Source organism: Oryzias latipes, chromosome 11 (genome assembly GCF_002234675.1).
Source record: "Oryzias latipes chromosome 11, ASM223467v1".
Taxonomy (NCBI): Eukaryota; Metazoa; Chordata; class Actinopteri; order Beloniformes; family Adrianichthyidae; genus Oryzias; species Oryzias latipes.
In genome coordinates, this window is record NC_019869.2 from 11,778,557 (window position 1) to 11,803,847 (window position 25,291).

General features: G+C 40.5%; 1 protein-coding gene across 1 annotated transcript in view; it reads left to right on the forward strand.

The window, feature by feature from the left end:
* Positions 1-1,476: 1,476 nt before the first annotated feature.
* Positions 1,477-25,291, forward strand: part of col8a2 (collagen type VIII alpha 2 chain) — a 49,846-nt gene continuing 26,031 nt past the window's right edge. The window contains exon 1 of the mRNA XM_023959864.1: positions 1,477-2,527. The gene's annotated coding sequence lies outside the window, so the exon portion shown is untranslated. The remainder of the gene's footprint in view (positions 2,528-25,291) is intronic.

The following is a 25,291-nucleotide window of genomic DNA, read 5'->3' on the forward strand; positions in this document are numbered from 1 at the left end:
ATCAGGACTGTGCTCAGGCCACTGAAACATCATCTCCACCAAACTGGAGCGTAATGCTTCTGTGTTCTGTCATGATGGGCCATCAAGGCTCTTAAGGCCTTTAATTTTGACCTAAACTTCTTTTAAAAAGTCAATTTTAGTAACTCTTTTTACATAATACGAGATTAATATTTACTTCTATATATTTATTTGATTTTAAAACAATCAAAATGTGCTCTTTATTAGTCTTTTTATCTTATTTGATCTACTCAGTCTAGTGTTGTAGATTATGATTGTTTTTATCCAATCATATTCCAGCTAGCCCATGTTGTCAGGTTTAACAAAAAATTCTCTAAGCAGATGCAACTGCCGATTGAATCTCAGTTTCAAGACCATCGAGACGACTTCACATTATTTGCCAATGCTTTACGTCTAGCGTGACATGTACTGTATTTTCCGCACTATAAGACGAACCAGATTATAAGACGCATTAAGCGAGACGAAACAGTCAGAGATAAGGCACACCCTTGTTTTGTGAGAAAAAATAAGGCTTTTAAGTGCGCCTTATTGTGCGGAAAACACGGTAGGCATCACGTCTTGTGATTGGATAAGTACTCATGAGAGTGGAAGAATGCCCCTAACCTCAGCATTTTTCTTTAGTGCAAAAATCTGAGTGAGTATAGCACAGCATACCGCTATAGAACGTTTGTCCATGATTATGCCTGTGTAGTGTACATCTGTTCAGTTTTTTTTTTTCAATTAAAACTCATTAGAAACCAAACACCGACAACAAATCGACAAACACTGGCCTCCAGTTCTTGACTTTTTTCTTAGTTGTTGGGTTTGTTGTTGTGTTGTGTTGTTACAGCTGTTGGCACAGTTATGTGACATTTGATTTTGTTCAATTGTGGTTCTGTGGATTCTTGAGCATCAATTGAAGGGCCTAAAAGCACAAAATGCTATTGCACGATGGAGCAGAAACGTTTCAATGTCTTGGTGTGATTAATTTTGGTGCTAAGTAAATGGTTCCATTTACTGGATCTTAGGGGATAAATGCAACCCTGCACCATAACCCCCCACCCCCCTCCACCAAACCTGTACATGTAGTACTATGCAGCCAAATCCAGACTTGACTGTCAGAAAAAGAAGGAAGGGAAAGTTCTTTCCTGCAGGAAACATGTCTCCGCTGCTCTGGACATCCACATGGTGTGCTTTGGACTGCAGCAGATGTTCTGCATTGGACTAGGAGTTATGGAAACCATTCTATAAAGCTTTCCATGAAGTATGGAGGTCCACAATGACAGCTGCACAAAATATTGATGACCTCTGACTTTAAGCCTCCGCATCCACTGATTTCTCGATCATTTTACTTTCAATTTCACATTTCCATCCACTTTATAAAGCTTCATATGCATGGTAATGAAAATGTCTCAACTACAGGTGTTGCACAGGTGCCATTCAATCATAGTACCACTCTAAAATTCACAGAGCTCCTGAGAGTTGGTGTAAAAAGGTTGACGCCTGAGCAATCCAAGCTCCATTAGATGAGTTTACTGAAAAGCCAGGGGTTAAAGAGGTACGTATGAGAATGAAGGGAGGGCGGTGAACGCCATGGTGTGAGTAAGAGACGCCTGTGAATTCCCCTCTTCTCAGCTCTTTCGTTCCCTTCTCCTCATCCTTCCCCTCCTCTCTGTGCGGCTGCTACCCCTCCTCATCCTGCTCACTCCCCTCCTTCCTTTTTTTTTTTGCAGCCAGCCACAGACACTTGCGTTTTGTATGAAGGGGGTTAACCCAATGAACAATCCTGTGTGTCTTTCCCAAAATAAGCCAGTAGCAGGAGGATCGTTGTGTAAGCCAGGGAGATTGGAGCAGCGAGGTGCACAGCCCCCGGTTATAAGCCTTGGGAGAAGGAGCTCATGCTGCTGGGACCCACAGCTTTCAGCTCCAAATGCATTGCTTTGCTCCCTGACTGACTGACTGACTGACTGACTGACTGACTGACAGACGGAGTTTCCCTCCACTCTTCCTCACTCCTGCCTCCTTCCCTCCTACTTTCCACCCTGGAGAGCGAGAGTCTACAGATTCCTGGGAAGGTGTTCCTCAGACCTGTGCCTGGACCGCCTGAAGACAGCACATTTTTTTCCCACTTCACTGACTTTCATCCTCACATTCAACCATCCTCTCAAATTCACATGGATGGACTTTTTTGAAGTTTTTGCTGCAAGAAAACAAAAAAAAACAAGGTTTTGACCAGAGACTTTACTCTACCTTCACCTGAGAATAACATTTTTCTCCATTTTTTTTCTCGCAGTTTTTTAACGCCCGTGAGAAGAACTGGATCAGTTCGGGGTTACGGCTGAGAAGAATAGGTTTCCGCATTTTTGCCTGCATGTTTTCTGTATATTTAATGCCATTACATTCCATGGGAGCACTGCGTGGCTGAAGCAAAGAAGGAGGTAGAAGATAGACACATCTGACACGCTAACACGCAGCTGCCTCTACCTGTTGTACCTCCAACCTGCCTTTTAGTGCCTTCGAGACAAGACAGGTAAGCCATTCTGTATCAGTATTTCTTTTTTGTAACTCTAGTCTGGGAAAACTTTGACCCGAAAAGCAGAAAAATAGAACTGCTTCAACATCCCAGTCATGAGACTTGTGTAATTCTACTCAACCCTAAACCTTTGCACAGAAAAATGACATGGAGATTAGAAGGAGCCAAAGCAGCCTCTCCATTCACAGCCTGCTGATGTGCTGGGCTGCTCCCCTCTCTGCAGTCTTCCAGAAAGCGGTGGCACTGACGGGGATTCTGTTTTGTGAATGCGAAATCCAGCTCTTGGCTTGGACTCTGTTGATCTGTCTGTGCTCTCGCATCTGGGACTTTAGGTGATGGTGCTGAAATGGGCGTGGCTTGCATCATGATTGTCGACTGGGACTGAGAAGCGTAGTAGTCAGTTTGTTCCAGGGATCCAGTTCTCTTTCTGTTTTCCAATCTCCCTCATATGCCAGTTTTTTGTTCTGTTTTTTTTCAATAACTGTTTTTCATTATATAACTGGTATGAACTGGTTTTAAATAGGATCTCCTCTTGACATTTTCTTGTCCGTTGTGACACCTCTGGCAAGCAAACCTGCATTCCTTATTTAATGACATCCCTCCATCAGAAATAGTGAATAAAGAGAAGCCGAATGACCCAGAGTCCTCAGGCGTCCCGCCTTACAAACCTAACAGAGAGGGAGTAGGAAAGGAATGAGCAAAATGGGAAAATGCTGGATTAAGAAGAGAATCACGAGACTGAGAAAACACCTAAACTGTTGAGATGCCATGCTGGTTTCATGTGTTTGGGACAGTAGCAGACGATTTTTGTACTAGAGAGTGAGAGCTGTAGAGACAGAAAGAAAGGGGGAGTCTGAAAAAAAGACAGCGGTCTAGAGTTCTGAAATCCCAAAATATTTGGCAGCATCCCTGTATTTCGCTGGCTTGAGGCAGGAAAAGTCGACTGTATGTGTGTGTGTGTGCATGTGTGCACTGGGTTGTGCAGCCCTCATAAGCATCTTTAGGCGACTGAGTCTAGGTCATTATTAAAGTGTTATGTAATTGACGACGTGATCCACAGATTTAAGTGGGAATTCTCCCCATTGATGAGGTACAACAGGAGTTTGTAGGGTTACTGGTTTGTTGCTTTATAGATAAAGGACCATGTTGAGTTTCTGTAATGGAATACCAACTTTGCTGCTTTTTTTTTTTTTGGCTGTGAATGTCTTTCTGTCTTTCTAACAAAGAGCCGTTTTTACATAATCTCCCTTTAAAGCCTGGTAAACAAGAGCAGCCTCACCCTGTAGCCATAGCAACTACTGCATCCATTGACTTTTGGTTCCTCGTGTGGCTGGTTGTGGGCAGAAATGTGGTTACAAGCCATTAAAGTGGGCGCCACAAACACCAGGTTCTGAGCAGCTGCACCTTCAAGCATCCGTTACAACGTGCCAAAGCGTGACCTAGCATACCCAAACAACGGTCACACAAGGACGCCAAGTGTGTGCGTCTTGTTCAGTGCACAAAACTACAGTGGCTGCACACTCCCCTATAAACACACAGGCAGATTTCAAACAGACAACCATGCTAACACTTTTAGAACGTCTCATCCTCCTAGTGGCCAGAACATTCAGCATTTTAACCATTGTGTTATCCTAGGCACTTTACCATTGGGAGTTGGGTCATCTAGACCCACTAGACCAGGGGTGGGCAATTCCAGGCCTCGAGGGCCGGTGTGTCTGCATGATTTCCAGATAGTCTTGCCCTACTCATGGCTGATTACCTAGTTCAGGTGTGTCCAGCCAATAATCTTGCCCTACTCGTGGCTGATTACCTGGTTCAGGTGTGTCCAGCCAATCAGAACATGCCAGAGCAGGGTATGCTGGAAAACATGCAGGAATGCGGCCCTCAGTGCCCACCTCTGCACTAGACAGTGCACTAAACCTTTTTTCTTCAATGAATTGTGATCTTCACTGGTGTCCAAGGATTATATGAAATCTTTCCACCTTCATCCACCTTTGTCATGGTAGGGAGAACACGTCAATGTAAGGGTGGGGTCATCTAAGATAGCACAAGGGTTAAACAGTTATGATTGTAAGGTTAATGCTAACGCTCCATCAACGTTGGCTTAAATATCTGAGGAAGTTGGTAGGCACCAGGAGGTACAACCAGTTTAGAGAAATATGAGACAAAGACGCTTAAGCAAACAACTAGTTTCTAAATCTCTCTCACTAGTGTCAAAACTATTTTGAAAGACGCTCTGTCAAAATTTCAGATTTTGTAAGAGTTGCAAACAAGGTTGGGTGTTATTGCGAATATGCTAAAAAGGCTAACATGTACCTTTGTCGGACTGTGTTTTATTTATTTATTTATTTTTCATGTCATTAAGAAGGCTGGGAGTTAGCAGTCACAGTAACATTTATTATAGCGGTATCAGTCTTTTTTTTTTTACGTAGCCTAATGCAATCGAAGTCGGGAGTTACAGGTATTGGGAGTGCGCTAATGCGGCTAATGTGTCGCTGTGTCTGACTGTGTTTTTTTAATGTGTTATTAACAAAGTTTGGAGTAAATGTAGTTAAAGTAATTAAGTAAGTAATTGTTTTGGTGGTTTTCAGACTGTGTGTTTTTTTTTTTTTTATGTCAATAAAATGTTAGGAGTCAGCCTAGCCACAGTAGTGCTTACCAGCTCAGTGGCCTTGCGGTAGAGTGGACTGGAAGGTCCTGAGTTCAAATCCTGGCCGAGTCATACCAAAGACTCAATGCCTCCCTGCTTGGTTTGATTCGGGGGGTTCAACCACCAAACGGTTCACGAGTGTGGCTGTGTCTGCAGCTCACCGCTCCCTCAGGGGGTGGGTCAAATGCGGAGAACAAATTTCGCACACCAAGGTGTGTGTCAGATAGTGGGTCTTTCACTTTAACTCGGCGGTATCAGTCTGTGTTACGTGTTACAAACAAGTTCTAGAGTTATTGTGGACGCAGTTAATGGAAGTAAAATAAAAATCTGATTGAGTGACGGGCAAATCTCTGACTCTTTTGTCAGACTTAAATTGCCGTACAGTTTGGTGCGCCTTTTATGGCATAAGTTAAAAGATTCATTCATTGAAGGTGCACCTTATAATCCAGTTTGACCTATACTGCAGAAAATAGGGTAAGGTCATTTTGGAGCCGAAGTGTGTTACTGCATATTTGCATCAACAGGCATCAAGGGGTTGATTTTTGTTGCAATATTTTTTTAAATTTCCTCCTAGGGTTTAATCCACATCCCTTTTCTAAATAAACTCTCTCCGTCTGTCCGGGCTACAGTCGCTTTTTAAGATAAAAAAAAAGTGGAAAATCACTTTGAGAAGGTTCTTAATGTGGATGTACAATGCACTCCTTTATAGTCCTTCTGTGGATGTTTCTGCTACACATGCTTTCACATATGTGCTTGCTTCTGAGAGCAGACTAGCACATGTGCCTCCGCTACTTTCAGTGCTAACAGGAAATGAAGCAGAATGCCACTCATTCTCCAGCAAAGGCAAACGCCCACCAAGTGCTACTACCACAATGGAATCCAAAACACCTTCGGAGCACGAAAACACGCAGACCCGCACATTTTTCTCATTAGAGCCTTTTGTTTCATGGGTCCACAAAGAGCCAGCGTAGTGAAAACAGGGCACTTGTATCCTAAAAGACATATCCGGGCAATGAGTGTGTTTTTGTTAACGTGCTTTTGTACGAAATTGCAGACATACACAACTACTGTACAGTCACACACTTTTCAGCACTTATTTGAAGGAATGCTAAGCGGTGCTGCTGATGAATTGAGCGGGAAACCGAAGTGAAGGGCGGTGGAAAAAGAACACAGGCCCTGGTCTTAATCAGAGTTTGGACCAAAACGTTTAAAAACAATAGACTGGTTCAGTTTTGACCTCAAAGGGAAATGACAAAAAGATAAATAAACACACTTTCCTTTTTCCCCCCTGTGCTTCCTTAGATTTGCTCTTGTGTTGGGGCTTGTTTGCAAAGCACCTTCAGTCATCTTCAGTTGATATATTTGCAAATCAGTCCTCTATAAACCAAGAATGTGAATCCACACAATCATCCTCCAGATTGGACTGGAACTGGCCAGCAGGATGCTAATCAGATCCTTGAGTGGAAAGATAGTTTTGCTTGTTATAATCCAGAGGACAGTAAGTTTCCTGATTTCTCTTGGTTTTTTTTTGTGTGTTCCTAATGGATGTCTCACTTACTTATTTGGCTGTGATTGATTTGCTTGCTACCCTATATCTCCGTTCATCAATATCCCACTTGCTGTTTCATTCTCTGGTAAGCGTCTGGAGCAGAGGAAGTTTTTCCACTGAGCTGGCAGCAGCAGGAGGACGGAGAAAGAGACGGTGAGAGCGAGCAGTGGGGAGCCTTGGCAGACGCCCCTTGTTATTTTTCCTCCGCCTCCCATTGACTGTCAGCGCTTGCTTCACTGTTAAACAGGCCGGCAAGCTCACATTGGCTTCATACAAACATTGATTACAGGAGCCTTGTCAAAGGAGCAGCTTTTTCACTGGTGTGTCAATAGAGGTGTGTTGTAGGTGGTGTTTGATCGTTTTTTGTTTTTTTTATCTCCATGGACTCTCCAGTACCAGTACCTTTGCCTAGATGTAGCTGTGATGGGGTCAGACAAACCTGTGACCCTAAATGGATGGATGCTTTTTCTCTCTTGTTTAAACTGCTAAAAGTTTAAACCTTCGTGGAAAGATTTGGCCAGTGTATGAAAACAAACATCGCAATCAAAGATTTGTGTCAATTTGGCAAACCGGAGGTTTTCTGTACAGGAGACAGGGAGCAGGAGAGATGAATTGATAAGGTCTACAGCCAAACAGGACACAGAACACAGTGGGCTGTTTAAAAAAAAAATACAAAATTGCACTAAAAAGAAATCTGTGAATGGACTGATGACCTGTCCAGGTGTACCCTACCTTTGCCCGAAGGTAGGGGGGAAGGGCTCCAACAAACCCGTAACCCTGACTTGGAACAAGTGGGATTAAATGGATGGATGGAAATTCATTACTTCCACTAGTTGTCATTGATGAAATGATAGCACGGTTCCCAACCTTCAGAGTGCACAGTCTGCCGTCTTGTTAGTAAGATTTCCTTGGTATTAACTCTGGGTTCGTCCAACGTTTCCCTGCATCTCTTGAGGTCGTGTTGGACAACGTTCCCCATTCCAACAGCAGTGGAAAAAAATGAAGAGAATTCAAAACATAAATGGAGCCAAATGAAGATGGCTTGGCTCACAGCGCAGCACATGTGTTTGTATGTTCAGGTAGTGAGTGCATGCGTGTCCTGTGCATGTGGGTGGATTATTTGGCATGTGGGTGGTTCCTTTCTGTGCTACCTCATTGCCCCTCAGTTCACCGTCTGGTAGGAGTTTAGCTTGGGTTTCTCAAAAGCAGGACATTTGGATGACTTCTTTCTGGGTCAGTTCCCAAATATAGAGCCCTGATTATCTCTCTATCCATTTTATCACAGTCAAACATCACAAAAATATGTTTATTTTTATTATTTTCCTTCAGATGCACGACAGATATGTCTCTCTCCAATGGGTCAACAGTGCGCAAGAGGCTGGAAACAGCTCCTGCGAGACTCTTAGAAAAGCTCCAGACTTTGTTATTTTTCAGTCTGAGCTTGATTTAGATGTGTGTGTAGGTGTTCATAAAAAGAGAGAAAAGAGAGTGGGGTGATTGTGGTCTTACAATCCCCTCGGAGCGATATAATAAAAGGCATTTTATTTCACAAAGACAGATTTTCAGGAGTAGGAAATGAGCGCGCTCTAAGTGACAAATGCTCGCACACAGAGGAATTTTTCCCACTCCGCAGTAGCAGACAATAATGTGATAAATCTGCTGTCAACCAACAAGTCTACCAATTACCTCAGACTTTAACGAGCAACTTTCAAGCCGCAAAATTACATTAAAAAGGCATCGTCTCCCCAAGTAAATGGGAAGCCATTTCAGAAGAAAAAAAAACAAAGAGAATCTGTCCTGCCAGGTTTCATGTTGTGTCGAGCCAAAGCAAGTATTCACCAAAATTCAGCTTTCTGTACTTCCTATTAATGTCCACAATGGCATCTTTCGAATCCAAGCTAGAGTTGATCAGATATGAGGAAAGGTGCATGCAATTTCAATGCAACTGTTTTTGGAAAATAATGCTTTTGATATTTGTTCTTCTGGTTTTTGGTTAATTTTACCAACTGGTTCAACTGTAATTTATGAACATTTGTCTGTAAAAGATAGTGAAATTTACTTGTTAAAGTTTTGACTATTCGAAACTATTCAAAACATCATCTTTAAATGAACAATCTGGATTTTTCTTTTTGTATTTAAATACGTTGGTAACAATTGAATAATTTTGTACTTTGGATTCTCTCCAGAATAAATGAAATACTGTTTACTGTTTAAGTTACCACCATCATTTCTGTTTTTTATTCCTTATGAAGATCTCATTTGTTTCTATAACTTTACACCTCAGAACAGACAAATCCAATTTCTTCTTCGCTCCAACCCCAAGAATAAAGTTGGGTTTCATCTCACAGTGAGAAGGCTGGGTTCGAATCCCGGCTGGGTCCTTTCTGTGTGGAGTTTGCATGTTTTCACCTTGTATTCTTGGGTTTTCTCCAGGAACTCCAGCTACCTCAAAGCCTCTTTGTAACCCTTGTGCTTTCCAAGGCACTTTAACGCTGGGAGTTGGGTCATCTAGACCCGCTAGACAGTGCGCTGAACCTTTTTTCTTCAATGATTTGTGATCTTCACTGGTGTCCATGGATTACATGAAATCTTTCCACCTTTATCCACCTTTGTCATGGTAGGGAGAACATGTCAATGTAAGGGTGGGGTCATCTAAGATAGCACAAGGGTTAAATGAGCGGTCCGCTCAGGTATTTTGAGCGTTTCCGTTATTAAATGGACCCATTAACCTGTTTATTGGCAGAAAGTGATTAGGACCAACCAGTGCCAGCGTGTTCTTCTTCGCTGCCCACAATCTTCTCTCAAACAACATTAAATGCCGTTGATTTATGAAGTACCAAATGGAAAAATAATGAGCTGCTAGATGACCTTCATTGTTGATGATAGCTTCGCTCTCGCTGTAGTCCTACTACTTTATGCCGTGACAATCCAACTTTGAGTGGAAATGCTCACCTGAATTGCCTGTACCATTCTACACCAGACCAAACTGTACTGGACCGCTCACTGGAAACAAGACAATACAGTCCAAAAGCATGCTTCATAAGCTCGTTGATAACTCTAGACCAGGGGTGCTCATTACGTCGATCGCGATCGACCGGTCGATCTTCAAGGACATGAGGGTAGATCGCAGGCCAGCAAAGACAAAAAACCAAAAAAATTAAAAAACATAACTCTAAAAATATCTATCAGCGAATCGAAATCCTCACCGAGAAGTACGTGACTTGATTGACATGCATAACAGCCAAGCGGACATCCTCTGATACATACGTCAATGTAATGCATAGTGTTTAAATACACTGAGCGCAAATTCTGTTTGTGATCGGAAAGTCGCTACTTGCCCCACGGCATGTCAAGTCCCCGGTAGAAGACCACTCCGGCCCACTGGAGTGTTTACTGAGGCCCGGATCGCCCGGCGTGCCTCCGCAATTTCCGCCCGATGGATCCAAGCCCACGAAGGCAGCAGTGTTTTCCTTGTGGAGCGATGCACACGGAGCCAGCAGTGAAATGCCATGCTCCCCCCATTGCACGGTTTACAGCAGAGCATAAAATATGATAGTCACTGCTTTTTGTTTTTGTAATAAAACGCCTCATCTGTTAATACTAAAGTATCTCCTCACAAGGATTTGTGCACTCTCACTGTGTAGTTTTTGAATAATCAGCACATAAACAATGTTATGTACTAATAGTAACAGTAACACTAATTTTAGTCTCAAAAAACTATACACATATATATGTACATATATATATATATATATATATATATATATATATATATATATATATATATATATATATATATATATATGGAGAGAGAGAGAGAGAGAGAGAGAGAGAGCGGTAGATCTTTAAGACATTGTCGTCTCAAAAGTAGCTCACATGCCAAAAAAGTTTGGACATCCCTGCTCTAGATTTTCCTGTGAGTGTGTGTGTGCTTATGTGGCCCTGCTACAGACTGGAGACCTGTTCAGGGTGTACTACGTCTTCGCCCAACTGTAGCTGGGTTGGCTCCAGTTACAGAGATTCGGCAGGTCCTAAAGGAAGATGGATGGGTGGTTGGATGGAAGACTTGTTTCATTCAACAAGTTTGTGAAAAAACAGAATTTGATTTGTTAGGACTAAGAAACCCACATGACTAGACAGTAGAGGAGCATTCTTTTAGCAAACTTTAATTTGAAAAAAAAATAATAATAATAATATTTTAGTCTCTACATCTTTGCCAACAAATGCATTTGTGTAAAGTTATGCCTTATCCATCGTGGAGTCGTAATACAAATGGAAGTTAGCATCATTTACATGGGATTTGGGCATTCCTTTAAGTTGTGGGGGGGAAAAAAGCAGGTCAATTTGCTAAATTACGAACATGAAAAAGTTATGTCACATTTGCGGCTTTGGCTGATACGAAACCCACACACAGCCCTAAATTTTCCTCATGCCATAAACGGTTATAAGCTCACTTTCTTCCAGGCCTGAACCCCCCCGGTATGGGGCTGCCACTTTCTGCCCACATAAACACCTGGAATTTAGCTTGGCTCCACAAGTTTAAATGCATTATGGATTTCAGATGACTTATCCCCTACAGTGGACCACCCTGTGCATTAGAACTGATTGTTTTGAATATTTCTGTCATGTCAAACTGCATGACACTTAAGAGCCCGACATGCACAGCCAGACATTCATACAATCCTTGCATATTACAACAGTTCATTGAGGACAGAGCAAAAACATACATTTTTGTGAGTTATTACGAAAATCTTTTTGGCGTTTATTGGCTCTTTTTTTTTCCATTTAGACTTCATGTTTAGAATGTTCTTGGTTCAGAGGCCTAATCCTCTCTGTACAGACTTTGAGCCAGTTGTGCAACTTGTATTTCATGAAGCAACGTTCTGAGGTTTAAGCCTCATACCAAACCACCGGACTTTCAAGCTTTTTCATCGTAATCATTTCCTGTAATCGGCTGCAAAGTAGTCAAACGATAAAATGAAAAGGGGACGTCGGGTTTAGTCCAGCTTATTTGAGGTGAGCGTTGGGATTGTTGCCTCGCAGCTCACTCTGTTTGGTGAGTGTTCACACGGTCAGTTAATCTTCCTGGTAGAAGACGGCAGAGGAGATGCAGTTTGGCAGGACTCGAAAGAGCCAAGGAACAGGGCTCAAGAATGATATTGTTTCAGGCTCACAGGTGGCTTATTGCTTCAGAAAATAGTTTCCTAAAGATCTAGGTGAGACAGAGCTTTATGTGTACTTCAGGAAGCTCCGTGACAAACAATAAAAGCTTTTCTGTCAGTCATTCATTTGTTCAGTTTTGACAGTCAACGTCAAATCAGTCAAAGAGGTAAATGATGCATTTAAAGACCCACTTTGATGAAAAATTGTGTTTTCAACACTAATTGTGACATTTTTCTGATGATACAGAGAAAACTTAAGCTCCAAATTGCATTATGAGTATTTATTTATTTAAAGTGTTGTGCATCAAGAGCAGAAAACAAAAAAGATTATTTCTGACGTAGAAAATACACAGGGTGGAGCACAAGTTCCCTGCCGAGAGTTCCCAGCAACAGGGAGGGGTAGAGGGGGCGGGGTTGCCCAATTCAGAGGTGAATTTCTAATTAACTACTGCTTCTCTTATGCAGAAATTATGTCCTAAAAAACAACACAGGTCTTTTTTTTGTAAACCTTGTGCTATCCTAGGTACTTTAACATTGGGAATTGGGTCATCTAGCCCCACTAGACAATGCACTGAACCATTTTTCTTTAATGATTTGTGATCTTCACTGGTGTCCATGGATTACATGAAATCTTTCCATCTTTATCCACCTTTGTCATGGTAGGGGGAACACGTCAATGTAAAGGCCCGTACACACCGGGACGAATATTCGCCAGGCGTTATTCGCCAGCGTTTTTCGCCACCTTTTTTGTGTTCACACCCAGGCGATTTTCGCTGACGATGAGCCGAGCGAACATGAAATTTCATTCCCTGACATTAGATGGCGCTTAATGTAAACAGAAATACTCCTGTACACAATGTGGCGCTGCGCAACTTTACGCTTCTTAAAGTCGCCTTTCACTCAGAAGAAGAGAGCAAGTATTTGTCAGAATAATACAAAGAAAACATGAATATTTCAAGCACCAGTAGCTCCAACTGGTGCTTGGTTCGGGGATATTTTAGGATGTCCGTCATTATTTCTTCGCGGCAGTGTAGACGCTACTTGACGTCTATCTTCTTCGCTGGTATGTGTGCTCAGCAAGGCAGTTTTGTGTTTGAGCGCCCCCAAGTTGTGTTTTACTGTAACTTCAGAAGCTCCAGACACGTGCAATAGCGCCATTCTCATTGGTCAAGAAGAAAAAGAAAATACATGGACCACGATATAAACAATAGCTTACTATAGAACGTTTGGATCATGCTAATGAGATAGGATCTGAGAAATGTGCATAATAAATATGATATGGATGGATATAGGGTTAAATGTTTTCCTTAAAAGAAAAGAGGGATTTCGTTTCTTTCTTTCATTCATGACAACTGTATTAGAAACAATAAAAAAAAACTGCTGTAATTCTGAAACACAAGAAATAACTGAATAAAAGTCAGGATATTCTACAGATGATCGGTGAAAATAAGTAGAAAAACAAACAACAAACTTCCAAGTCTGATGGTAACTATGCAGTTCTGGGATCATTTGGATTTTTCCTGCTACAAAAGTTGACAATATTTATTTGCAGAGGACTTTGAAGCAATTACCGCCCTCTTTTCATGTGGCCTGCAGATGGCTGTGAACTCTATTCCTCCTGCTTTTTCTGTTAGCCATCCTCCAAAAAAAAAAAAAAAAAAAAATACCCTGTAGATTTAGCCTCTTTGCTAATTAGAAGCAGAGGAACGGCCATTTCCTAACATCAGGCCCTGGCCTGGTCCAAAAGACAAACCGACAAGTAGCCCAGTGCATCCTGAGCTGGGCCAGCGCCCACAGAAACCACAGCAAGCCTCGCTCTTCCAGACATGTGGCGATAGGGATATGAGGAACATCAGGAAAGGGCTGCGAACGAGGGCCTGGCAGGGTATCCATTTGGAAGAAAGAAGAAGGAAAAAACTGGGGATGGAAGAAGGAGCAGCGATCGCAGCGGAAGAGCCGAAGAGAGGTCGGAGTACAGAGAAAGATGTCAAAGTGAAAGAAATGTAAAAAAAAACATAAGCTTGCAACCATATGTTTTATCTGACAGGGAATTTAGACCGGTGTCAACAGAACATGCAAGGGGCCCTCTGTTGGCTCGTGGACACGCATCATTCCTCCAAACATTACTCGGCTACAACCTCTTCACTACTCCACTATTTGTTTACCCTGTCGGCCCAGTCCTCCGGCTCAGCATCCAGCAAAGTAATGCCCCAGACCTCCTGCAATCAGCCAAACCTTGTGCCGTTAAATTTCAAAGGGAGAACAAATCTGGATTATTTTCAAGGTTTAGAGATTCTGTCAAATAGTGGAGCCTAGTGCGGAACATTCAGCAGGAGCGCTGTGCTTCATTCAGGACGTATCAGGTCGCTGTGTTGGGTCAAAGGAATGAGACATGCTCAGTTATAAGGTGGAATTGGAGGTTAAAAAAATCTTTGCTTCATTAATGCAGTAAGTAGGATAAAAGCTTATGTTTAAGTGTGAAGAAAACCTAGGATTTAAAAAAAGACTGAGCTTAAGGCTGAAAAAAAGGCAGAAAAATCGCGAAATCCACTGCTTTGTGGAGCCTCTCAACATTTCAGGTGTTCCTTCTGTTTAACTGCCAGGGCCTGATTCCCTCTCGCTCCCTCCTCCCACTTCAGTTTCAGATGTGGACTCTGTTATATAATTTTGGTCCAGTACCAGGCATGAGCCAGAAGAAAAAGAGAATCCCACATATTGAAAGGCCCACTCCAATGAAAATGGTGTTTTGAGTGTTGTTAACATGTTCTTGTGGCATTTTTCTCATAATACATAAAGAAAATTAAGCTTAAAATTGCATTTCTGAGTATTACTGTATTCAAATCGTTGTGATTCAGAACTTTTTAGATTTTGCCCACAAACGGCATAATCATAATTGTTAGACCAATGGGAACACTTCCGAAAATCATCAAAGTCGGTCTTTAACTCACATGAAGATTTTCCCTTTTAAACTTTGACAGACTCTTTGGTTTTCTTTAGCCTTTGAGTGAATGTCCTGCAGAAAAGCAAAGTCTACTAATACTTTGACAGCTATAGCAAAAGTGAACCGTAGGTTACTGTATTTTCCAAAAAACAATGGCACACTAGAGCAATTAGCAAAATAACAACCGATTAAAACTGAAATAGCAACAATTTTTTAAGACTGCTCTAAATAAATAAAAAAGTGTTTGTGTAGTTTCTTGTGTTGCCACAAGAGGGCGACAAACCTTTATAACTCGGGTTGAGTGTGTTTGTGTTGCTTTTTTCTTAATTCTTTTATGATTATGTATACAATTCAATGAATTTATTGAATCTGCAAATAAAACATTTTAAAAGGAACTCTGTTTTCAAAACTAGATACAGTTTTATTTATGGTTAATACTAAAATAATTTAGTTTGTGTTTGTTTAATCATTTTTATTTATCGGTTTAATACTTTGAAACAGTTTTTTTGGTTGTTGTTTTTTTGGAAATGAATGTTCTTTGTTAAGAATATAAAAACATGTTTTTCGGGAAAAAATGTATAAGATAGGAGTAATGCAAACCTAAAGACAGAACTAGTACAAGTCTGGGAGGGAATTGGACAGGACACCTCGTTCCTGGGGGGGTCATCCAGGTTAAGTAGCTAATACAAGTCAGCTGTAACATTGCAGAGGATGGCAAATCCAGAGCCGCTCTGCACCTGACAGTGATTGGACAGAGACCCCCTCCAGATCAGGACGGTGTGTGCTCACAGGTTCCTCCTCGGTCCCTGGTGGGTTGTTCATATTTTTGAGTGATCCAAAGAACAGGTGTTCTGCATAATTCTGCTGAACAGAAATGACTTGCCATTTGACAAGCAGCCTTTTTCCTCAGTAAATCCTCAGTGTCCATCCCAAACTTGCATTCTAACGCTGCTAAGACAGTTTTCTTTCACCAAATGTCAGGATGACGGTCATAATCTGAATTCATCTGTGATGCTCAGGACCAAAGAATTAAAAAAGATCTCCTCAAACACCGTTAGCCGAAAAAACACGCGTTGTACTCGGTGAAAAGGCTTCAATATGTGTCAAGAATTTGTTTCTATTTAACAAAGAAACACATCAGGTTTCAATGAAGACAGATATTATATATAGGCGTAAAATGTTAATATTGGAAGAAGAAAGTGTAAACAATAGGAAAGAGGAGGTTAAAAGAAAAAGTGACCAAAACAATAACTATTACATTTCTGTTTTTTAAACATGACTATGAAAATGACTATATTTATCTTTAGTCTAAAGACAAATAATCTAAAAAACAAACCAAAAGAAAACACATTTAGTTATTTGGGGCAGACAAAATGTTTGTAAATTCATAGTCTAAAAAAAAATATGAATTTTAATTTTGAACTTCAGATGTTCATTTTTAATACTCCTCACAATATTTTAGAATATTTCTTTCAGGAACTACCCAGAAAAATCCTGATGACCAGAACCAATTGAAGGTTCCTACAACTCTAAAGCAAAGAGCTTGACTGTGTGCTCCACTAGACAGTGCGCTGAACCTTTTTTCTTCAATGATTTGTGATCTTCACTGGTGTCCATGGATTACATGAAATCTTTCCACCTTTATCCACCTTTGTCATGGTAGGGAGAACACGTCAATGTAAGGGTGGGGTCATCTAAGATAGTACAAGGGTTAAACGGCTTCTTTCCATCCTCATCAGTGGTGCATCTCAAACAAATGTGAGGAAAACATTCTCCAATGAGCCTGCATTCATTCATCTGCTAAGCCGCTCCATGTAACACTCCCCTTTCCTTCATCTCCACCAATTATACAGTTTGAAATACGATTATTCTGAGCGGGGGCAAAACGAATCTGGAAGCAGGATTACCTGTAAAGCTGCCAAGGCCTGAAACAGTCCAAACCCTTCTTTGGCCAACCAGACACAGCAGTGTATTCTCCTCTTCGGCCTGCCAGACAGTGTCAACCTGGCTTTACTGATGCTGTATAGTGACATCAGTAATGCCACCATTGGTGCTGTTCTTGTTTTTGTTGGTCCCCAGAAAAACCCAGGAAGTATTTTTCTGTTCAGAAGCTCAGACTTTGCTGACGAAGGAAAGAGTCGTCATCTGTAATCTCAAATGCATTTCGTCCTATGTACTCCCTACATCTATGTCTCTCCACTGAAGCATCATTCACTCAGCGTGGGACATCTGGAATGTGTATGTAATCAGTTTCAGTGCATTTTTCTGTGGCAAGGAGGCAGCCCCCAAACTGTAAAACAAAGTATCTCCTAGATACAAAAGACACGCAGACAGATTATTTTAGTAATTTACGGTTTGCTTGTTAGATGGGGAAAAATATCTAATTCCCAGTTGTTGGTTTTTTTTCTGACAAAAACACAACCTTAAACTGGTCATGAATCTTTGGGAAATTTTTAACCCAGATGTTAAGGTTTTGGCTCCACTATCAGTTTATTTACACATCTGCGCTTGCATGATAAGCAAACTATGGCTGTTACCGTATGAGTGTTAGCAGACAGTGGCATGTCCCCCCCCCCCCCCCACACACACACACACACACTGAAGAAAGCAGAAAACGCAGCTAAAAGAAAATAAAATAAAACTAGGTTATATTGGAGCAACTACTCCAGGAAATGGGGATGAAATGTCAAGGCGGGAGGCTGGATGGTCGGGTGGGTGAAAGCGATGTGGCAGCACTGATGGAAATGATGCTGCACATAAACACATGAAGACGCAGAGGACTGAGCACACGCTAAAGGTACACATCATTAAAGGAGAATTGTGAAAGTCATTTAAGGCACTGCAAGCAAATCACAGCTGTTCAAGAACCTTTGGGCAAGCAGTGCTTAAGGAAAAAGAAAAAGTGACATTGTTTTTCTTTTAGTTTGCTCTTTCAGTTGTTCCACGTCTTTGTTTCGCCCTTTTCAGTTTGAAGAATTGGAGTTTATCTGCTAAAGTAAATAATGTACTGACAACAAAAACGTTTAAAGGCTTTTTGGAAACCAGTTCACTGTTGCCAGTTAACGACTTCATGACATTTCCCACAGTTGTAGCTTTGTGGGCGCAGAACTATCTAATGGACCCTTTTCACCCTGGAGGTTTGCTCTACTCTTTACATTCTTTCAACTCTTCAACTGTTTACACCAGTAACAGGAAGTCCGACAGATTCTGAAGTGGAGAAAAGCAGCTTTACACTCATTGGATACACTTTACAGTTGTGAAGGGTTCTAGCAATCAAAGTAAATTAGCGGATTCTGTTGCGTGGAAAAGGGGCTTTGACCCGATTTCTGTTTGTTATCCGTCCAAAGCCAACATGTCAGAATCAGCTGATTCATGTTGATCATGTAGATCCTTGAGGAGTGAAGCCAGGACATCACACGAGCACGCTGAACAAGTGTTCTTGTTGCTACCGGATACAAGTGCATGTTCCCACAGTTGGAAGAGGCTTGGTGAGAAATGCCGAAGTGGTGCAAATCCCGCAGATTTTGCTCCAGGCTTTGTTTTCCCCACTGCTTTATTCTGATTTATGAAAGACTTGGTGTCATAGAATTCCATTCAAAAACAAACTGCAGTCTTTAATTTCTCCTTCATGATCTTTCTACAAACGGTTGGCATTTCCGTGAATTAAAAGGAATCCAAATCCGAGTTCATGGCAGGTCAAAGTTCAACTGGTTTAGCTTTCGTAGAGCCTAAAAACGGACTTTAAAAACTGGCGTAGCGACACAAAACATGTACGTGTACATAAGTATATACTAGTTAGGATTAACTAGCCCGGTATGAACGCAGCATTGCAGCGTGTCAAAGAGCGTGTGTTTTTTAGATGTCACCGGGGTTAAAGGGTTAAACTCAGTTGTTGTTTACTCTCTTGAAAATAACTACTTGTGATTAAAACCTTTCCTTAAGATGCTACAGGCTAGACAAACATGTAACAGCAAAGTAAAACAAGTCTTTGGGTCTCGCTGTAAGGCCTTTATTTCTTCAACCAAGGCCAACAGCCCAATAAGCACCAGAGCATTCCAGCAACTGTTATTTGGCATCACGTCTGTTTGCTTTGTTCTCCGCCGAAGAGCTGGGAGAAGCCATCTAAACACAGCTCTCTCATGACATTAGAGTCTCGCCAGTATTAGCAAAGCACTTGGTGCAAGACAATGTGCAGGGTCTGCCGTTTTTGACTTCACCTCATTTTTGCGTATTTATTTTTTTTACTATTTAGAGATCGTTCATTTTTCTGTTTAGTTTGAAAGAAACAACAGACACAAAATATGTGTTTTGCTCAAGTTCTGCATGTGTTTTCTATTTGAGTTAAAGGAATTTACCATTTAAAAAATGTATTTTATTATTATTTTTTATTTAAACTTTAAACAATATCAAAGTTAACAATACTACTGGTCAGGTAAATTGAGCTACTTCCTACCACTACTGCTGTTTTCATAGTTCTTAATAAAATACATTTTTAGCTAAAAATTTAATTGTGAGGGGGAAAACACAGTTAACCTAACTTACTAAAAGAACAAATACTGTTCCAGTTTTTTATAAAATATTTGAAAACAAAAAGCAATCAAAACCAGAAAAATTCATGTTACATGAAGGGGATTTCAAAGATCAGCACGGTATAATAGTAAAATGAATTTATCTAAGCCTTTCTGTCTCAAAATACTGTAGCCTACATAAACCATGAATTAGTGATGCACTAAAATGACATTTTACAACCGATACCGATAACCGATATTTTCCTGCCTCTTGTAACCAATATCGATACTCAACCGAATTTTTTTTTAAATACTTAAGAAAATAATATTAGTAAGTACAGAGTAACAGCGAACAGCTCCTATGTATTCAACAAATTTGCAGAAATTGTTTTACCAAACAAATATATAGAACAGATTGTACACTTTATTAGCCTTTTCAGTCAGTCATACGTCTGTGAACAGAGAAAGTGCATTTCAATGGTCAGAACAAATACTAAGACTTTAACTTACAGTAAATAGCAATGTAACAAGTACATTTTTCAATACAAATGATACCCTACATAAAAACGTGCAAAAGAAATAGTTTAATCTTAAAGTGCAAAAATTATTGCTTTGTTTGAAACTGAGGTGAGAAATAATAACTATTAAGTTTTTGATGTGCAAAATAAATAGTTGGTCATAGAATTACATTTTTCAGAAACATATGCATTCAAGTATTTTACAAACCTGGAAGACAAAAAAGAAGAAAAAATACCCACCACAATTGCATTTGGTTTTTTGTTTTGAACTGTGGTTGTATCAATGGGAGATTTTTCCTGACAACAAGTAGCATCTCTGCTTTCTGACAGGTTAGCTGTTGATTTTTTTTCATGCAGCATATTTGCAGCAGGAGAAAGAAACGCTCACTTTCAATACTAGTGCAGGGCATTGACAGCTATTTCCATGCAAGCCCTGCAGTTTTGTTCTTGTTTTTTTTTCCATAATGAGCGCTAGCAATGACGGCAACTTCATATTCTTTCCACACATCTCTGTGGTCCAGTTTTAAATAGCTTGTGAGATGTGTGGTGTTAAAGCTTGACCTTCTTTCCTTCTTTGTGACACTTCTGTTGAACACAGTTTGCAAACAGCGAGTGAGTCGTTGGTCTCAGACACGCCAAACAAGCCCACATGTGTAAGTGCTGTGCCATGTTGCAGACAGAGCTCTCTAATGCAGGCGCTGAGAGATGACATCACTTACTTGCGACAGAAGTCTGCAGGATGATAAGCAGACACCTTGCTGGCAACATGTATTGCATTATCAATAATGATAATGTGTTGCATTATCTGCAACTTTTTTTTCTTATCGGAATTATCGGCATGATGTCATATTGTCCATTATCGGCCGATAATTATTGGTATCCGATATTATCGTGCAACCCTACCATGAATCATTTTCACAGTACATGTCTGACTTTGAATCAAAAGAGAAAAAAATATTATACAAGTAAAACGAGTTGGTGGTCACTGCAGTGAGATACCTTTATTGGAATTTAAATATTAACGTGTGCTCGTGTTAGCATAAACGTGGCTGCAGAAGAAAAGTGACTAGCTAAATGCATAAGCTAGAATGCAAGACCACCTGGGGTTAAATAGGTTTAGAGGGTCCTGTTTACCAGCTCAAGAAAAACAGTTTAATTCAAAGAAAATATTTATTTTCTGAAGGAAAACGTTGATCTCCATGTGTGACTGTTGGGGCCACTTTCCAAAATAAAGGTGTTCAAGTTTTTGCTTCAGCCTATCGCATAAAAAGTAACAAACATGGAAGCATCCTTACTGGGCAGCTAGATGTCTGACTTACTTTTCAAGTACTGTGTTGAGGTCGAAAATGTGTAGTATGAATCTGGGAAATGTAATGCTCCTGCTCTGAAACGGAAGCTTTTTTAGCTTACTGAACATTAATTTTTCCTTTTTTTGGCTGCTGCTTTGGACAATCCAAGCTTTTCTTCTTTGGATTTTCCAGGTCTGTTCTTAGCAATTCCAGCAGACTTTATATTAGAGCTCGATTCGAAAACCCACATTACAGCGTTTTTCCAATCAGTTCAATCAATAACAGAGCAGCTGCATTTATATAATTTGAACAGTATGCTGTGGCGCAGCGGTGGGTCTGGAACAAGGCGCAGTGGAGAATGTTGATGGTGAACTGTGTGTTGTGTGCTCTCCTGTCAGGAATCGCCATCCCTTCAGTGCAAAGTTTCCCCACTCCAGATTGTTCTCATTTGTTTTCCTCAGTCAGTAGTTAAATAAGACAACAAATGTGTCTCTCGAAGCCTAAAAGAGCTGACTTTTCCAAAAACATCTCCTCTGTCACATCTTTCTAAAGCATTTAAAAGCACACTCAACTCTTAATTAACATACATTTAGGCTTCCCTTGTAACTCTCATTTCGTATTATTAAATACTTTCTGTTTGCAACAGATGCACTATTCAAAATTAGATACAAGTGATGTACTGAACAGTTAGGTATGGTGTAGGTTAAAATCCTTAAACACTGGAGATGTTGCTGGCAACACCAAAATAATATACACTTTTTGACATATTGTATCTCCTGAGCTTTTAACACGATGAGCGTAAACGTGTTGCGTGCAAAAGCTGTTTTTTTTCCACGTCAGAAACAGCTGATTTCTGTTGATTTTGTTAACACTTCACAACTGCGCTGCTATCGTTGCTTTTGTCTGCTTCAGATTTAGCTAATATCGCATTTATTGTGTCAAAAACTGAAGAGTAAGATTGGCCGAAAGAATGTCAACACTAGAGCTAAAGCTCCATTGTTAAAGGGCTAATGTTGTGGGATGACTTCCAGGCTTGAACATCACAGCAGCACATCCTAGTTGCTTCTAGAGGACAGTTTGCAAACCTGTTTGGGCTGGTGTTACTGAGCTTAAATAATATAAAACAAACATAAAAAAATGTCTACTTTCGAATTCAGATTATGTATGAATATTTGTTGCTGTTTTTGTAAATTATTTGTAGTACCGTATTTTCTGCAGTTTAGGGCGCACCAGATTATAAGTATTACTATTACTCTCAACCTTGTTTGTAACAAGTAAAAAACAGACTGATAGCGCACAAACAAATGTTACTGTAACTACGCTAACTCCAGTAGTACCGAAAAAAACAACAACACACACACATAATTCAACACTGCTATACGTTAGCCACAGTAGCATATTTACATTCACTCTCAACCTTGTTTGCAACACCGAAAAAAACAAACGGATATCACTAAAACCAACGTTACTGTGACTATGTTAACTCCCAACCATGTAAAATGTATAACAAACAGTCCAACACCCCTATACATTAGTCACGTTAGTATCATCAGCATATTTACGGTAACTTCCAACCTTGTAAAATGTATAAAAAACAGTCCGACACGTTACACGTTAGCCACATTAACATCGTTAGCATGTTTATGGTAACTCCCAACATGGTAAAACTTATAAAAACAGACTGACACCACAACACATTAGTCATATTTACGGTAACTCCCAACCTTATAAAACGTCCTACAACTGTCCGACACCGCTACACCTTAGCTACGTTAGCCTATTTATGGTAACTCCCAACCTTGTAAAACGTATTACAACTGTCCAACACTGCTGCACGTTAGACACATTAGCATATTTACGGTAATTCCCAACCTTGTAAAAGGTACAAAAAACACTCCGACACCGCTACCCAGGAAAAAAAACAGACTGACATTTTGACAGAGCCTCTCAAATTTTCCCCGACATCAGTAAGAACAATCAGAATTAATCTAAATATACCGCGCTCCGGATTATAAAGTGCGCTGTCCTTTTTTTAATTTTTATTTTTTCATTGCGCAGAAAATACGGTAAAATAAAAGGCAAGAAAAGGTGTTACACATAATATATCAAAACAGGACAAGGGATGACCTTGGCAGACAAGACAACATGGAGGTCATCAGAAGGTAAACTGCAGTAAAGTTGACAAGTTTGCAATGTCATATTTAAAAGTCATTATCACTCATTTGAAGAAGTCATACCAGCTTCTTCACCTTCTGTATTTGAGCAGCGCCTGATCCAGTTTTTTCTTGTTTTGTTTGCGCAGCCTTAAAAAAGGGTGCTAGTGTTCTCACCCCTCCAGCCCAAAACCCAAGACAAACATTCTGGTTTCCAAACCATACATAGTTGTGCTAAAGGGATGTGTCAGTAGGAGTCTGGAGTGATGCTTTCTGAGCAGCAGATGACCGATAGGAAAAGGAAAGAGAGGTCCTGAGGGTAATTTACATATGCAGTTCTGAGTCATCCTGGGGTCACGTGGAGACTGCAAGCAGCTGCTCTATTTGCTCAGGAGAGATCGTAATTTCCCTGTTTGATAGCCATCATCCTCACATGCTCTGTCACTACCTTACTGTTACAGATCCACAGTTCAGAAGGAAAAATGAGAAAAACAGTTGCAAGAAGAAGATGAAGACAAAAAAAGGGCACATGGGAAGAGAAAAATAATTAAAGTAGAAGAGAAATCGGTTTGAGCAGAGATTTGAAGAACCCTGCATCATTATTTCAACAGCAACACAGCAAAAGGAAAATGACAAAAGGTCCACCCATGTGGTTACAGTTTGGATCTTGTGCCAGTGTGAGTGGGCGACATTCAGAGACCTCCAAGGGGCTTAAAACAACAACAGCTCACAGCCGGGGAAACTGGTTGCATATTTCCAGCTACTGTAGCAATAAACATATTCCCCTGCACATACACAAGTGCAGATGTTCATTTACAGAGGAATCCACGAGTGCAACTAGTAAATTTATGTGTTTTTGAAAATCTGATGACATGTCTACATTCATTGGGATCTGGGAATGGACAGATAATGTTTCATATGAGAGGGGATGGGGTCTGCCATGTCCTGAAAACCACGGCTTTGCTGCTGTGGAATTTCCTGGGTTATTTAATTTTTGACTTTTTTTGGAGTTTGTCTCTCCACACCTGTGGAACTAATAGCAGAGCACTGAAGTCAGATTTCCTATAAAAATATTTGGTGGAATGAGGGGAGGTCAGGGCGAGGTGTGGATCTGTTTAGAGTTTTCTACCTTCAAATTTGCGTTTGCTTTCACTGAGGCGCTGGGTTTCCATAGAATGAAAAGTTTGAAGAACAGAATAACAACCTCTTTGGAACCTCTTCTCCTCCTCTGTCCATGTTTCTTCTGGAAGAAGTTATGCTCAAGTTCTGCTGGATGAAAACGTGTTGTCTTTTGAGGCTTGACTTGGACGTTTGTGCCTCTGCTCTTGAACCAAATCTTAGCATTTAAGGAAATGCTTCCATATTTAAAGGTAAATGAAGGGCTTAAAGTTTTTCTGTGGATTGAAAAACACGTGTCTTCAGCGTGCAGAAACCTTTTTGGTGCCAGTTCAAGTACTCAAAAAAGCATGGCTTTTTTTCTTTTTTTTTCCAGCGCCTCTTTTCTTTTTGTTCCCTTCTGACATTAGTGTTATGCTAGAGGTTTTTTTGAGGGCAGTGAGTATGAGGAGCCAGATTGTGGTATGGATTTGAGACTACTTGCATTCAGGGATTGCAGCTTTTCACTGATGCAAACACTCCCTCTGCTGCTCCTTCTTGCCTTTCTTCAAAGAGGAAGTTCTTTTTGTCTTTTAAAACGATGGTTTCTTGAGACTGGCTTCTTTAAACATGGAGACAAGCAGCTAACCAATAACATGCTTTGTTGAATTCACCAGAACATGAAGAGTTGTTCTTGGAAAATTCTACATACCAAAGATATTATCTACTCTTCTTTAGGAGGCTAGACTAAAGTAATGCAAATATTCATGAATAAACTGGTTCTCGCATTTGCTCTGAAACTGATTTCTTCTGCAAACTGAATTGGTATGACTTTTGGTGAAAAACAACAATTCAACGTTGTTATCCCATAGGGAAAAAGAAAATAAGAAAGCTAG